The following is a 16628-nucleotide window of genomic DNA, read 5'->3' on the forward strand; positions in this document are numbered from 1 at the left end:
GCAAATCACCCAGAACTCACACACCCCGTCAAGGGGGAAGATGGCATTTCCCTCCCTTCTGGATTGCACTTCTCGGTGTGCTGCTCATCAGAACTCTAGTCCTGTGAGACCCTCACGGGGGAAAGCAGTGATGCCAAGGTCAAACACAAATGCCTCCACTACCCAACAGCATGCAGCAGCACACTGAAGGTGAGTCCAGAAGTAAAAAAAAAAAAAAAATCCTGGTTTGACTTTTCTTAACTGGATATTTCCCAAATTCACTTAATCATAGAATCCTCTCAACATACGATACTTATTTAATATTCCATGGAACTACTGTCCCCCAGCACATACATGGGGAAGCATTTCAAGGGAACGACAGGAAGATGAAATAAAAGATGTTAATGAGATGTAAAAACTGGTCCAGGAAACCCAGGAAACAGTGCAACTAGACCGCAGCCCTTTGGCCAGAGAACTCTGCCTTCAAGTTTTCAGTGTGGCTCGTCCTACTTTTGTGTGTGCGTCCCTACATTTTTACTGTTACTTCAAAACATCTCTTGAAGGTGGCCCAGGTGTCAGGCATTGTGCTAGACACCAGGCTTCAGAGAAAAGTCAGCCTCCAGGAGACAGGGCAGGAGGGGTGGGACTAGGAGAAGCCGGGCAGACAGAGGGGTTGCTCTGCGGGGGCCAGTCTTCCCGGAGAGCCATGTCATGTGGTGAAGAACGGGGACATTGGCCCTTGAATCTTGAGAGCGCCAAGTCATTTCATGAGCATGAAATGCCTCCATATCCGTCAGTATATTGACCTTGTCAAAGCGTAAGGAGCTGGGCAGGGTTGGGGGCTGGGAGGGGTCACATCTAAGCACCCCCATAAGGGGAATTGCCCCAACCAAGGCCACCGTGGAGGAAAATCACTCTAGGCCGCGCTTGAACAAGGGACGGCCACAGCTTGGACAGAGGATGAGCACCTGACGCAAGAGCAGCCCATTGGCTGACTGGTGACCTAGAAGGTGGCCAGACCAAAAATGTCCTGGCCCAGTGGTTTCAAGTCAGTGAGCTGCGCAGGCTCTGTCCTTCTAGGATTTAAACAGGAAAAGACAGAGTGAATCAGCAAGTCGGCGGCAGAAGACACAGGTGACACTGGAGAGGTGGGGTGAGGCTGGTGGACTGCAGTGAAGGGGTCAGAAAGCAGAAGCCCGCCCATCCTGAGCTCAGAGCGCTCACAGGCAGAGCCAGGAGCCAGGCCCAGGCGAGGTCCCAATGTCCCGCTCTACGGAGGGGCTGGCACAGGAGGCAGAATTCTGTTGTTCTGGCCTCAGCCCGACCTCACCCAACGAGAGGCTGTTTTAGAGCCCACCACAGTCAGAGAACTGGGACCGTGATAGTGACCACCACATCCGAATGCTGGCCGGGACGGGCCCAGCCTCTAGCTGGAAGTCCCTTTGCCTCTGAAGGCACCTTTGGAGTCCAAGACCATTTGAACTTCAGTTTTCCTTTCTTCCCAAGAGAAACTCCATAGTCATGACACATTATGGCTAAAGTCACCCCTAGGGTTCTTTAATCACATGGAGGGCACTGCAGAAACAATAGACCAAAACTTGTTCCTGAAATCACAATGCTACAGTGCTCTTAACTTGAGTGTTGGGGGCTTTTCCTTGGGGGGGGGGAAGCGATGGTTAAAGTGATATACTTGTCTTGGAAATGAAATTATGCAAACCAAGACATAGGAAAAAGGGGCCAAGTTCAACTTCACTTGCTTGAATTCTGCTCTGCAGCCAACAGGGAGCAGCAGAACCACACCACATGCTCTTGAATTTCGCCCCAGGCTTTAGGACCTAAGTGTCAGTTATCAACATCTTGGGCCACAAAGTGCGAGAGCCAGTTTGTACAACTGCCAATGGGAGACAGAGGCAACCGGGCCAGACCTCCTGGGCAGCAATCTAGGGAACCGTGTCTCTGTCAGACCACCGAGCAAGACTCGGGTTCCATCCCCCACACTCACCAAGCCCCCACTCCGTGCTCCACACTGTCCTCGGTGCACTTACGGACAGGATCGCATTCCTTCTCCCATAACAAACAAGTCTCTTGACACATATTAAAGTTATAGAATAAGGCTGCATATTAAGCCAGACTGGAGTAAACCTTGCAGGCAATTTAAAATTCAGCATTTACCATTTTCTCTTCTCCTTTTTCCCCTCTCACCTTCCGATAGTTATTTTAAGAGGAGAATTGTTTAAGTAACCAAGTGACTGCACTTAGACTTTTCTCGTCTCCTTGGACCAGTGGGGTGGCTCTCAAACGCTGGTATGTGTAAGATACGACGCTGGGTCGCGCAGCCCGCATCTTGTGTACTGTACTCAATTCATACTTCAAAGGTTTCCAAGAGCCTTTGACCTTGGAATCATAATGCCACAAAAGGGGAGACCCTTACCTGAACAGTTCTGGAATCCATAGATTTGTCTGACACACATTTATAAATACCTGTGACATTTACCAAAACCTATGATGGGGGTCGGGGACACAGAGATAACCCAGGATGGATCCTGGGGTGAAGGACACCCTCTGGGAACCCGGGCTGGGCTGGTTTCATTGCACTTAATGGCCCAGGAGGGAACACTGATTAGAAAGAAGTGGCTTGTCCATGGTTACCTGACCGTTAAAGAGCAGAGATGAGATTTGAACCCAAGCCCTCTGACCCCAAAGGCGAGCTCTTTTACCCTCTCTATCTGGGGGCTACAACACACTGAGAAAGCAGTAAGGCATGAGAGGAGTTCAGGCCGGGAGGATTTAGCACCTGCTCAGTGAATTAGGAAGGAGGTGACATTTGAGCTGAACCCCCTGCAAAATTAGTCATTTCCCATAGGGAAAAGGCATGCCTAGTGACAGGAGCAGTGGACACTGGGTTATGTCTTCCCCGTCTCTGTACTCTTTCTTTGTGGACCTGAGCACCCTGACCCTCCTTTGGGGATCTACCTCCCTTCCCTTCTCACATGGTTTGTGTGGGATGGATCCTGATCTCTGACTCGAGGGCGGCTGTGTGACCTGGGCTTGGCCAGTCAGAGCTGAGACCTGCGTGGTGAGGAAGCAGCCACACAAATAGCTGGGGCAACTTATTCTAGGTAGTGGGAACCGCACATGCAAAGGTCCTGAGGCAGAAATAAAGACTGAAAAGAAAGCCAGGTAGCCGGCACAGGAGTGACAGAGGGAAGCATGATACACCATGAGGTTGGAGAGGCAGACAGGGGCAAGAGCACTGCAAACGATGACAAGGAGACTGAACTAGATCCTGACAAAGCACAATGGGCAGCTATTGGAGAATACCGGGCAGGGCAGAGACATGATCTGACTTATGCATTCAAGAGATCTCTCTGCCCACTGTGCGGTAGATGCATTTTAGCAGGAAAGACAATAATGTGTGTCACACACAGCATCTGGCCCACAAAAGGTGTTCGGTGAACAAGAAGCATTCACCACTACTCCCGATGCCACATCCGCAAAGGCTGACCCTCTGTTCCAGGGTTGAAATTTCATCATGGTCTGTTCCAAGACAAGAAATGGGTTTGGGTTCTCTTGCTCCCCTCTGCATACTTGTGATGGTCAGAGCAAAGCCAAGCTCTGGGTGGGGGTGGGGGGGGGGATCCTCTGACCCTCTCCTTTTGATTCCAGTTACAATCAGGAACCTAGATAAGGACGGGTGGGTGGGGGCGGAGGAGTGGGAGCCTTCTGCTAAATGTTGCGTTGCTCCCAACATACTTTTCAAACATTCGTTTGCTTTTGCCCCGTCTCCTCCGTAAGAGACATGCTTTCGGATGTGTTTTGAAAAATATTCCATATGCTAATGGAATGTCACCATCTGCCAAAGAAGGCAGAGCTGTTTTTAAAGGAAAAACTATTACAGAACAGAGGTATTCACAGAGGGGCACTAAAGAGCCCAAACGTCGCTGACCTGAGGCTGACCTGGGCCGCCTCCTGTTACCAACATGAAAAGGGAGTGAGAAAATCTGAGGCCAATTACCTTCTCTCTCTCCCTCACCCTCCCCCAACCCCCTCTCTCTTTTTCCCCTCCCCTTCTTGGAGACATGATGAAATTTCCTGAAACAAAAACTCACAGCCCGTTCTATAAAATGCTTTCGCCTTTGGTGGAAAAAGCCCCGATGGTCCCTTTTATCTCCTCATTCCTGAGGCGCAGACCTGGCCCGGTCTGTTTGTGCAGATGGGCTGCAGGGAGCGCGCCCAAGGACGGAGGGCAGGGGCGGCGGCGAGGGGGGCGGCGCTGGCTGGGAAGCGAGTGGGAGCGGCGAGGTGTCCTGCGGCCGATGAGTGGACAGGCATTGTTCCCCCGGAGGCCCGGGCGGCTGGGAGGCAAGGGTTTGGAAAGGGCGGCTTTCCAAGTCTGGGAGCGCCACCCGGGCGCCGCCGTCTGTCAGGTCCCTACCTTTCTGGCGGCTCCTCCTCCAACTGCGTCGCTGGCTGGCGTCCGGTGCCCCCTTCCTACATATGCCATCGATGATGTCCTTCTGGCCTCAGCGTCTGGCCTCAGACTGCGCCTCTGGACTATCTCGTCTGCACCTACAACCGCCAAATCCAAATGTGTCGCCGTCCCCCGCCCCAGCCCACCCTCCTCCCCTTGTCTGGGGTACCAAGCGCCCTCCGGCCGCTCTGGTCCAGGGCATTCCCACCTCAGGGCCTTTGCGCCTCTGTCGCCTCGGGCCGGGACTGCACGGCGGGCTCTTGCTTATCGTTGTGCTTATCGTTGAGGCCTTGGCACAAATGTCCCCCCAGGCCACTGCAACCCATCGCCCGGTGTCACCTCTTCACAGCCCTTGTCACAGTCTCAGGTTATCTCGCGAATCCGCGTGTCCGGGCCCGCGCTGCGCATCAGCACCTGTCCCCTCTGGAGTGGAAGCTCCCTGCGCGCAGGGGCGGGGTCTCCTTCCGTCACGGCCCCGCCCAGGGGCGCAGGCGGGACGCACACTAAACAGCCCCTCCGAGCCCCTCAACCGAGTGCCGCAGTTCCGGTCCGCGCCACACATCTCCTAGCCTCCCTGGGGTCCGCCTTACCCAGACCTCAACATCCCTCTCCTGAATCTCCACGCTGGCTTCTTACCCAGTCACGTCCAGCTTCACACCGGCCAGTGATTGCCCAATGCCTCCAGGATACAGCCCCCATCCTCCCCCGGCACAGCGCACGGGCGGCCCCAGGCCCCCACCCTGTCCAGCTCCTTGCGTGCTTTGTGCATTGCTGAAGGCGCACGGTGTGCATTTATTAATGACCAAGAACACGTGCCAGTGGGAGCAGAAAAGGACGGGCAGAGGGTCTGTTAACGGAAGGGGACAGTCCGGTATGAGGCCTGGTCCCCTCAGGGAGCCTGCTGGCATCACCTGCCTGTTGGGAAAACAGCTGTGTTAGGCTTGCTGGCTTATATTTTGCCTGATTAGTGCATGAACACGTGGCAGCGCCACGTGTGTATAGTCTATGTAAGGCTACTCAGGGCTGCAGATTGCGATTGCTCATCCACTGTTGTGACTATTATTGAAAGGGAATGGCCCAGCACTTTCTGGCTCTGCAGTTTCTCTACCCTCTGCCTGAATTCAATGTGGACCTGCCTGGCCTCGAGCTCTGGCATTACAGTGCCCATGGAGCATGGAGAGGCAAGGGCACCGTCTTCTTCCCTGACTCACCCACCACCCCTGGCCCCACCACCTACACACTCGCGGAGGACATGAAAGTCTCTCCTGTCCACTTTGGAGACTGTTTGCTGAGGATGGTGGCATGTTGAGGTCTCAGTCCCTTCGCAGAAACACCCCCTGGGGATGTAATAGGCTTAGCTGCTTTTAAAATTGAATTGTCCTTAATAACAAATGAACAAAAATAACAAGGTATAAACACTGTCCACCTGGTCCATCTCCCTCTGCTCCACCCGCTGAACAACTCAGGCCTTGGTTACTAACTTCAGTCCTCACTGGGGACCAAGTGTCAGCTCCTCTATTTTCCTTCAAGAAGCCCAGACAAGACTTGGGCTTCCTGAGTACGTTTAACATTCCGTCTCATAGCACCATGAACCCTACTAATTCCTACAACTTTCTCTGGTACAACATTTTGTTCCTTCTGTTTAAATACCACAGTTGAAGCCACCAAGTGCCTTTGATGTGCTGGGCGCTACAGATGATGTCATTTAATCCTTACAATGATCTTAAAATAGGGTCTCCACCTTCTAAATAGATCAAGGAGGTCAGGTTCAGGGCGGGAATGCCCTTCCTTGCCCATGGAGCCTGCGCCCCAAGCAGCAGACGGCAGAGCCCCAATCCCGAGCTCGTCTGCCAGCCACAACCCTCATGCTCCTTCCTCTTTGCCACCCAGTAGACCAGGGGCCCTTTAGGATGGTCTCAATCAAGACCCAAAGGCTGCCGTGGTCCAAGAGCGTTCCTTGTCAGCTCTCCGAGCTGCAGGCTGTTTGGGAGTACAACACAGCCCTCGAGAACATAAAGGCCTGTAGGATCGAAGACGGAGGTGAAGGACAGAGGGAGTTTAAATTGTCCTCACTGAGCTCTCGACAGAATGCCAGCTCTACGCTGCTCCTAAGGCATGCCTACTGGGAATGTAGCCCCTGGCTTTCTCATTCCGGGTTCTCCCAGCCCAACACAAACATACCTACTTGGAGAAAGCCACTGAGTTAGGATTTCAGTACATTTGGAGTGTGTGTGTGTGTGGGGGGGGAGCTATCGTCCCATCTTTAGGCAGGTCAACACCCGGATGGTCACAGAGCTGGCCCACTGATGTCTGCTGATGATCTCTGAGGTTTCAGACCCAGCTTTGTGCAAGAAACAAGCTGGAGCTCAGACATCTTGGAACTCCCAGAGTTCTTGCAAGGCGGAAGACCCAGTTGACATGAGGCCTAAATCCTGCCTTGCTTTAATGGGAGACCAGTTCCAGCACAAGACAGGCAGCTGGTCTGAACACTCGGTGATTCAAGACAGGGGCTGCCAGCTCTTGGCTCCTTCCCCTCTTCTTGTCTTTTCAAACACCTCTCCTTTCAGGTCATTTTTCATAAACACGTATTGAGTGATTAATGTGTGCTGGTCGCTCTGTCACAAGGCATATCATTTGTTCCATTTCTCTGGAATGTCTTCCGTTCAAGAGTTCAGTACTTGGGCACAAGGTTTCGGTAGGTCACTACTAGAAATGCTTAAAATCACATTAGTTCAGAGATGGCAAACTGGTACCCCAGTGATTTATTTACTTATTTTAAATACCAACTTTTCTAAATTGGGCATCTACATAATATGGATTCCCAGCTTTTCTCGAAAACGCTGACCCAGCATCCCTGGGTCTGTGGCCGGTGCCCTCCAGGACTTGAACTAGTGAAACCTTCCTTTATACACTGGACGGCTAGGACCCAAAAGGAAGTATTGCCACACGGCTAATTAGTAACAGGAGCACCAGCCAGACGGCCCCACTTCCTTTCTCCTTAGCAACGGGAAAACAAATAGGCCGACACGGCAAAGCACCAGGGCTCTGACTATAGATCCCAGTTCTACAAAACCTCTTAGAACCTCCATTGTTCTGATGGGATGCATGCAGAGCAGTGAATTCCTTGCAGTAACACCTCACCTATCGAGGAAGAAAACCAGTCCTGACTGACCACCAACTACATGAGGGTGGGAGACAGCCAGAGAGGTGAGGACCCAGTCCACACCCAAGGGCCTTCCACTCTGCAGCAGTGCTGAACATCTGCTGTTCATGAGGATTAGACTAGCCTGGAGCACCAAGGTTATCACACTGAGCAAGGGCAGCAACGGAAAGGCCAGTGAAACAGGAGGGGACAAGGCAGGACACCACCTAAGGCTCCACCCACAAGGAACTAGCTAAATAACTTACGGTACATTCTTATAACCAAATACTACTCAGCCACGAACAGGGATGAGGTAGAATTACATGCACTGACCTGGAATGAGCCCATAAAGAATATGAGAAGAAAAAGTAAGGTGCAGTTCCATTAACATTAAAAGGTGGAGGCATGATGTTTATCTACAGTACATATATATACACATACACAGACCCTTCTATACAGTCTTTCTGTTGTAGGATATACAAAAAACTGGCTAACAATGGGGACTAAGGGTCCAAGGCGAAAGTCACTTTTCACCCACCTTTTTATGGTTAATAAGTTGGGTTTTCTTTTTTCTTTCCCTTTTTTTTAAATGTTAGGCATTTTCATACAAGGGTGCCTTTGCTTATATTTATTTATTTATTTTACAGAGACAGAGTCAGAGAGAGGGATAGATAGGGACAGACAGGAATAGAGAAATGAGAAGCATCAATCATTAGTGTTTTCGTTGCAACACCTTAGCGTTCATTGACTGCTTTCTCATATGTGCCTTAACCGTGGGGCTACAGCAGACCGAGTGACCCCTTGCTAGAGCCAGCGACCTTGGGTCCAAGCTGGTGAGCTTTGCTCAAAGCAGATGAGCCCGCGCTCAAGCTGGCAACCTCGGGGTCTCAAACTCGGGTCCTCCACATCCCAGTCCGATGCTCTATCCACTGTGCCACTGCCTGGTAGGGCAAATTGGGTTTTCTTAACCGTATGCATGTTACATATCTTTAAAACTCCTACCAAAAAGATTGGGTAGGGGCAATACTGTATAGGAACACTCGCTTTTCAGTTTGGTTGACTGGAGGGGGAATCTAGTTATCCGGAAGACTCTTGCTACTTCTCAGGATGTGCTGAGCAGAACCCCCCACCCCCTGCCCCCGCCACCGATGGCAGATTTCCGACTTAGGACTCGAGTAGCGACGTGTGACTCCGCAAACGTGAAGAACGAAAGGACTGCATGTCTGATGCGGCCACAGGGTGCTTCCCACACTGCCACCCACTCCCTCAGGGACCCACACGGGAACCGCTGGAGACGTCTCAGGGGCCGCTTCCCTCCGTGTAGTCACTTGGGAAGCAGTGCAGTGCTTGTGGGAGCAGACCTGCTAGGGAGGAGCTCTGCACTGGCCCCAGCTCCTTCGGTCCAGGTAGCTTTCAGCAAAGCCCCCAAGGCCTGGACTGGCGTGACGTCAGACCAGTGCTCACAGGCCAAGAGCCTCATTTTACAAAGATGGTTTTTTAAATCCATAAACTTTAATTGTATGTCACTGAATTAACTAATAGCACATGACAGGCTTTTTTTTTTTTTGAAAAATTTCTTAACAGAACATCAGAGTATTGCAACACTTTATTAAGAATATTGGCTTTGCATTAGTAGCTGGAGCAACAATTACACGAAGCCAGATTAGGTGTACGGCATTAATACTCATACTTGATTTATTGACATTACTTAGCAATTTATTGGACAAAGGTCAACTTTTTGTTTTTTATTAAGCACATTCCACAGTACAAAGCTGTCGTGAATAATATCTGTACAATTTAACAGTTTCAATAGCTGTTCAGACACAAATTTATTTCAAACAGATAATTGGCAAACATAATTAATTACAGTTAGAATTAGACTATCCCAGTGCTTTAAAACATTAATATAGCAGGAATTTACAGTTGCTCAATTAAGGGTTAGCAAAATAAAGTCCAGAGTACGGCTGGGAATTACTACTATAATCCCAGAAAGTCAGAATTCCTTGGGTACCAGAGTCCCCTGCTATAATTTAGTAGGCACAATTCAAAGGTTGTGTGCATCATCAAAGGCCATGATCTCCCAAGGAACAGGAACTTGTATATTAAACATGCAGAAACAACAACGGAAAGTCCATTCGTTCAGAAGAACCACCTCCCACAGTGCCCGCCGCCCCCGGGCCCGCCCACCCGGCCGAGTGCCGCTGTAAGAGGCAGAGCGGTAAGGTCTACCCCCCTCACCGCTGCCGTCCCACTTACGGCATCTACCTTGACGAACAGAGGCTTCTTTCTTTTACACTTTCAGGCTCAATTTCTCAAAAACAGAAATTTAGTAATATGGGAGGGAAGGATGTATTAAAAAAATAAAAGAAGAAAAAGCAAAGCCCACCTGATGAATTACACACACACACATTGATCCCCTCACCGTTCTCAACGCAAAGACAAAACAGGGCCCAGGGACCTTCTCTTAGTAATAGAGTGTGCTTCCACGGGAAGAGGTTCATTAACAGGAGGTTCTTATTGGTCCTTTAACATGTTGCTGACATTCCTTGATCTTTGGGAATAATGGCAAGGGGCAAATCAAAACCTAATGTTGAACGAGGGAACAGGAGTGACAACCGGATGCCCAAGTCCTTTTGTGCATGGTCAGCGTGACAGAGCCATCCACACGCTCGGGCGGCCGAGCACTTGGGAGCTTGAGAACCTGTCAGGACCACAGCAGCAAGTGACACCAGAGACAAGCGGATGGGATTAATGAGTTTGAGGCTTTGCACCACATAGGAGTACCCTTCCACTCAACATGGGTCTCAGAACGGGCCTGCCCCGGTACCCGGGCTCTGACATGTAGCAGGGCCTGCCAACGCCCTGACAGGCCAGGGTGCAGGGTTTCCGTGGCCGGTCAGCACGGGCCTTCGTGTTCTTCCCTCCCCGGGGTTACTAACACACACATAGTAACAGGTTCTGACGGTGACGTCAAATGAACACTATGGGAAGTGACTGCTAGTACTCAGGAGTACTTATGAGGAAAAGAACAAAAATGTTTTTTCAGGTACCTCTCTATCGTATATACTGCACAACAAATAAAACATTCCGTGTTCAATTTTAGAAATTACATTTTAAAACAAGATTCCCATTAAAGACACACACACCACACACACACACACATACACATACACAACAATGACAAAATAAAAACACCATATGAATACTGCAGGAAGGGTCCTAGGAAATCCACACCAACCCTGGCATCAGGTCCTTGAGCCCAGCCCACACACTGTGGGCGAAGTGTGAACACACTGTGTTAGTGTCTCAGGCATGGGGCCCGACTCCAGCAACCTTGAGGTTACACTGTTCTGTACATTGTATCTACATGCGGTACAGTATTTTAAATAAGGAGGCAAGCACATGTGTAAAGGTGTTACTCTACCAAGTATCAGGAGATGGGTGGGTACAGAGAACAGTTAATAAAAGAGCTATATTACCTGTCGGGAGATAATATAACCTGGCTGACAGTTCTTTAAATTAAGAGAAATGATACAGAAACGGAGTATAATCCCCAAAATGTTACTAAAACAATCCAGAGAAATTTTTCCATCGTCCAACATATTCCTAATACAAGTCAGAATTCAGGATGATGTGAACAGTCAAAAGGGAACTTCTGCAAAGGAAAGCCCTGGACATTCTGGGTAGGTGTTTGGCACCCGAATTTCACCAAAGAATGCTGTGTCTTAGTATCAGACCAAAGTGCAAAGCTTTATAAATTAGAGGCCAAGTCTTCTCTTGACTGTCGATTTACTTCTAGAAAACAGACCGGATGTTCCTTTTACTCGAACAATTTACATTTGAAGCATTCGGTTTTTTTCTCACTAACGGGGAGGAAGTGGGCTTCTGTCCTACTTGACGTCGGTGAAGCTAAGGGGTCCTCCTCAGAGTGGAGGCCGGAACCGGGTGAAAAATGTCGGAACTTGAAGAGTTAGGCTGCTTTGCATCTACCCAGCATCTAGAACCAATTCCAGCTTCATAACTCAGCTGTGAGGAACTTCCTTAGGCATTTGGTAGCCATGTAGCCAGTAGTTCAAGACTAGGAAACCCTGAAAAGGAAAAAAAAACCAGCTGCAAAGTGAGTCTAGATGGAGAGTAGTTAGACATGGAGATAACACACACAGCCTATTTAGATACATTATTTGTACACACATAACAAACTGGTTTTCAAATAATCAAAAGCAAAATATAGTAGCCGCAAATTGTTTTGAGCGTACTACAGACCAGGTATCATATATTATATTCTTTTTTTTTTTTTTTTTTTTTTTTTTTTACAAGGACAGAGAGTCAGAGAGAGGGACAGATAGGGACAGACAGACAGGAATGGAGAGAGATGAGAAGCATTAATCATCAGCTTTTCGTTGAGACACCTTAGTTGTTCATTGATTGCTTTCTCATATGTGCCTTGACCGCAGGCCTTCAGCAGACCGAGCAACCCCTTGCCTGAGCCAATGAAGCTGGTGAGCTTTTTTTTTTTGCTCAAGCCAGATGAGCCTGTGCTCAAGCTGGCGACCTCGAGGTCTCGAACTTGGGTCCTTCCACATCCCAGTCCGACGCTCTACCCACTGCGCCACCACCTGGTCAGGCTCATATATTATATTCATGTAAACCTCACAAAAACCTTATGAGATAGAACCTATTACACCCATGTCAAACCAGACAATTAGGGCTCGGTTCAATACATTAGTCACTAAGTGAGGGGAGGGGACGTTCAGAGCAACACCTGACCCTATGACCTATCAGCTGTCAGTCCTGCTGCTAAAAACTATGCCTATAACAAAATATGCTTAGTGCCAGATTTTATATTTAGCATACTCTTTTATGACATCCAACACCTACGAAGGCCTGTCTCTTGGCCTCCTGAAGGCACTATCATTGTGAAACAAAAATAAGCAAAGCTAGTCAAAAAATAACAATGCCAATCACCAGAAATGACTCCTTTGTGAAGTAAGTCATTAATAAAAGGACAGTGTAAAGGAAACGACTACTGAATGGTTCATACTTTTTAACTACGACTTTGAGTCAGTCACAATCTTTACACTCATCTATGTACATAAATATGACACCCACCACCCCACAGCAGAACACTCATGAGACAAGGCTTATCACTACTATGTACGATGCAGGCTATTTTCTATTCAAAATTTCATCGAAGTCAAATTCCATTAAGATGATTTCATAATCACTAATGCGTCATAACCCCTTCCAAAAACTGCACTAAACCATTGATCTAAGAAGAGATCTAAAAGTCACCTTCTGGTTTAAAATTCTAATAAAAGGGAAGGAGGGAGGGAAAGAGTTTTTTTAAGTTTGTCTTCTTTTTCAAAGAAAACTTTCCTAAAAGGTTGTCAATTTTTATAAAGATCAAGAATTCAAGTAAGCTTTCTCAATGAGTTCAAGAGAGATTCAATTTCATTTGCTACATTTTCCCATGAAGGATATATGGGAGTGCCGGAATTACTGTTAGAGGAACACCCAGAGACAGAAGTGGTCCCTCGCACACACTGCTGATGAAGTAAACGGATTCAACTCTTGGAAGGCAACATAACTATGCCTCAGAAGTCTTTACATGTCATACCTTTCAAACCAGACACTAGAGACATTTCTAGAATTCTATCCAAAGGTAATAAAGGGTTGGGCAAAGATTAAGCTAATAAAAACATAATCGGTAATGTGTTTTATAATAGCTAAAAGCTGGGACACACACACATACACACACAAATATATAACAACAGAACATAGACAAACAATCAAATATTATTTTGCCATTAAGAATGATAATTTAGCCTCACCGGTGGTGGCACAGTGGATAGAGCATTGACCTGGGATGCTGAGGTCCCAGGTTCAAGACCCCAAGGTCGCCAGCTTGAGTGCGGGTTCATCTGGCTTGAGTGTGGGGTCATTGGCTTAAACATGCAATCAGACATGATCCCACATGTTAGCTGGCTTCAGCAAGGGGTCACTGGCTTAGCCTGAGCCCCCAGGACAAGGCACATATGAGAAGCAACCAATGAACAACTAAAGTAATGCAACTACAAGTTGATGCTTCTCATCTCTCTCCCTTCCTGTCTGTGTCTCTCCCTCTCTCAAAATGAATGAATAATTTAGGCAAACACTGACATTACTGACATGTAACAACTCTACAACAAAAAGAGAAAAAGCATTTACAAATGTGCGGTTATCAACCGTATTTTTGAAATCTTGAAAGGACAGATACAGAGGAGCTAACAATAATGGTGAGCCACAAATAGGACTTTATTTTCTTCTTTCGGTTAATATGTTTTTTCCCCCTAATTTCCTAAATGATCTTATATTGTCTTGTGCTAAGAGAAACAAGAATTACTGTTATCTATAGCTCTTAGGACTTAGTGATGAAAAAAAAATGACTCAACAAACAAACCTATTGCTAGGTTTCCTGACTCAGAAATACTCTTACCTAATATTTTAGAGGTGAATATTTTACTGCAAGGTTAAATCATCATTAGGGTAGTGTTTCTTATTATGCATAAATCTTACAGTATCACATGGTAATAATTTTTTTCATGTTACAATAAATGAAAAGAATTTGGAAAAGAGCAATAAAAACCATGAAGTTGACTGCCAAGGTTGTCAAAAGTAATCCACTTTGAAGAGACAAACACATTTGAGGTTTCATTGCTTGTGCTGCTTACAAAGCAGATAAGATTTTCCATTGATTTATAATTGTGGATCATAACAAGGCAGTTTTTCTTAGGTTCCCTGCGCAGGACTGGGAGGAGGGCCTGGAAGAAGTAACAGCAGTTTCCTTCCCCCGCGGCCAATGGGAGACACAGCCCTGCGGAGCCGCCAATCATTACTTCATCCCTCGACCAAAGGTCTCTGGTTTCAGGGCGCCTTAGAGTGACACATAGAGTTGTCCACTTGTGACCCTTTACTGTGTTCTACAATTCATCTATTAAATATGCTGGGGGGTAGGGGATACTAAGGATGTCTTGAGTTTTATCGTGTGCCTCTTTAAACACACACCCCAGACACAGCAGAGGCACACGCAGGCTGCTCTGTGACACACCTGTGTGCCCGTCCATCCCCTCCACGGTCCACTCTCTGTGCTCTCATGTGGGAAAACCAGCAGAGGCCAGCTGCAGCTAAAGCACCGCGCGGAGGGAAATGTGTAGCTTATAAGACAAAAACTTAGGACTGGAATGAATTTAACAAAAGATGTTTAAGACTTACATGCACATACTGCAAAACACTGGTTAAGAGAAACTGAAGCCTGACCCAGCAGTGGCGCAGTGGATAGAGCGCTGGCCTGGGATGCTGAGGACCAAGGTTCAAAACCCTGAAGTCACCAGCTTGAGTGTGGGATCATAGACATGACCTCATGGTCGCTGGCTTGAGCCCAAGGTTACTGGCTTGAGCAAGGGATCACTGACTTGGCTGGAGCCCTCTGGTCAAGGCACATATGAGAAAACAATCAATGAACTAAGGTACCATAATGAAGAATTGATGCTTCTCATCTCTCTCCATTCCTGTCTTTCCCTCTCCCTCTTTAAAAAGAGAGAGAGAGAGAGAGAGAGAGAGAGAGAGAAACTGAAGAACTAAACAATGGTGATACACCATGTTTAGGGGTTGGAACACTCAGTACGTGTCAAGATGAAAATTCTCCCCCCAAATGATCTTTAGATTCAATGCAGTCCTAATCATAACCCCAAAAGTTATCTTCATAGAATTTGACAATCAAATTCAAAATTAAATGTGAAAACCTAGAGAACCTAGAATAGTTAAAACAGTTTTAAAGTTGGAAGAGCTATTCTGTAATATGGTACTGGCGAAAAGTCAGCCGCACAACAGAAGAGAGTCCAGACACAAGAGTGCACGGAAGTGGTCCAGCGGCATCTTCTGACCAAGGTGCCAAGGCAATTCCATGGGAAAAGAACAGTCTTTCAATCAAGCAATGCTGGACAACCAGCGAACTGTGTAAACACAAGAACAAGGGCATTCTTACCTCACACCACACACAAAAATAACTTTAAATGGAGCAAAGACCTAAATGCAAAAGCTAAAAATATAAAACGTCTAAAACTATACTGGCTCCAAAACAGTCACTAGCTACATGTAATTATTTAAATATAAGTTTAAATAAAGTATAATTAAGTATAATTAAAAATCCAATTAAATTTTATAAAAAACATAATTAAAAACTCAGTTCCTGCCTGACCAGGCGGTGGCACAGTGGATAGAGCATCGGACTGGGATGCGGAAGACCCAGGTTCAAGACCCCGAGGTCACCAGCTTGAGCGCGGGCTCATCTGGTTTGAGCAAAAGCTTACCAGCTTGGACCCAAAGTCGCTGGCTCGAGCAAGGGGTTACTCAGTCTGCTGAAGGCCTGTGGTTAAGGCACATATGAGAAAGCAATCAATGAACAACTAAGGTGTTGCAACATGCAATGAAAAACTGATGATTGATGCTTCTCATCTCTCCGTTCCTGTCTGTCTGTCCCTGTCTATCCCCCTCTCTCTGTCTCTGTAAAAAAAAAAAAGAAAGAAAAAAAAAATTCAGTTCCTAAGTCACACATTTCAAGAGTTCAATAGTCACAGGTGGCTAGTGGCCATGCCACAGTGAACAGTGTAGCTCTAGACAATGTAAACTGATCTAGTGACAGAAAGTAGGACAGTACTCGCGAAGGCTGGGGAGGGTCAGGCTTTGACTACAAAGGTGACACAAGGGATTTTCTGAGGGACAGAAATGTTTTCATCTTGATTGTGGAGGTGGCCACAGGGGTGTATACATTTGTAAAAACTTATCCAACAGTACACTTTAAATGGGTACAATCTATTTTACACACACCGTACCTCAAAAAGACTGATTATAAAGACCACGGCAGAGGCACAGAGAAGGTGAAGGGACAGGGCAGAGGGCGATGTGTACCCAGGACACCGTCCGTGTGAGGAAGACACGTTCTAGCAGCCGACTCGGCCAGTTCCTAGGACACAGCCACGCAGGGTTTCTCTCTCTTGA

The 16628-nt window shown here is 47.5% G+C and overlaps 1 protein-coding gene across 6 annotated transcripts in view; it reads right to left on the bottom strand.

Moving 5' to 3' along the window:
* Positions 1-9180: 9180 nt before the first annotated feature.
* Positions 9181-16628, bottom strand: part of FBXW11 (F-box and WD repeat domain containing 11) — a 121400-nt gene continuing 113952 nt past the window's right edge. For all 6 annotated transcript variants that reach the window (XM_066273277.1, XM_066273274.1, XM_066273272.1 and 3 more), the window contains one exon: positions 9181-11680. The gene's annotated coding sequence lies outside the window, so the exon portion shown is untranslated. The remainder of the gene's footprint in view (positions 11681-16628) is intronic.

Source organism: Saccopteryx bilineata, chromosome 4 (genome assembly GCF_036850765.1).
Source record: "Saccopteryx bilineata isolate mSacBil1 chromosome 4, mSacBil1_pri_phased_curated, whole genome shotgun sequence".
NCBI lineage: Eukaryota > Metazoa > Chordata > Mammalia > Chiroptera > Emballonuridae > Saccopteryx > Saccopteryx bilineata.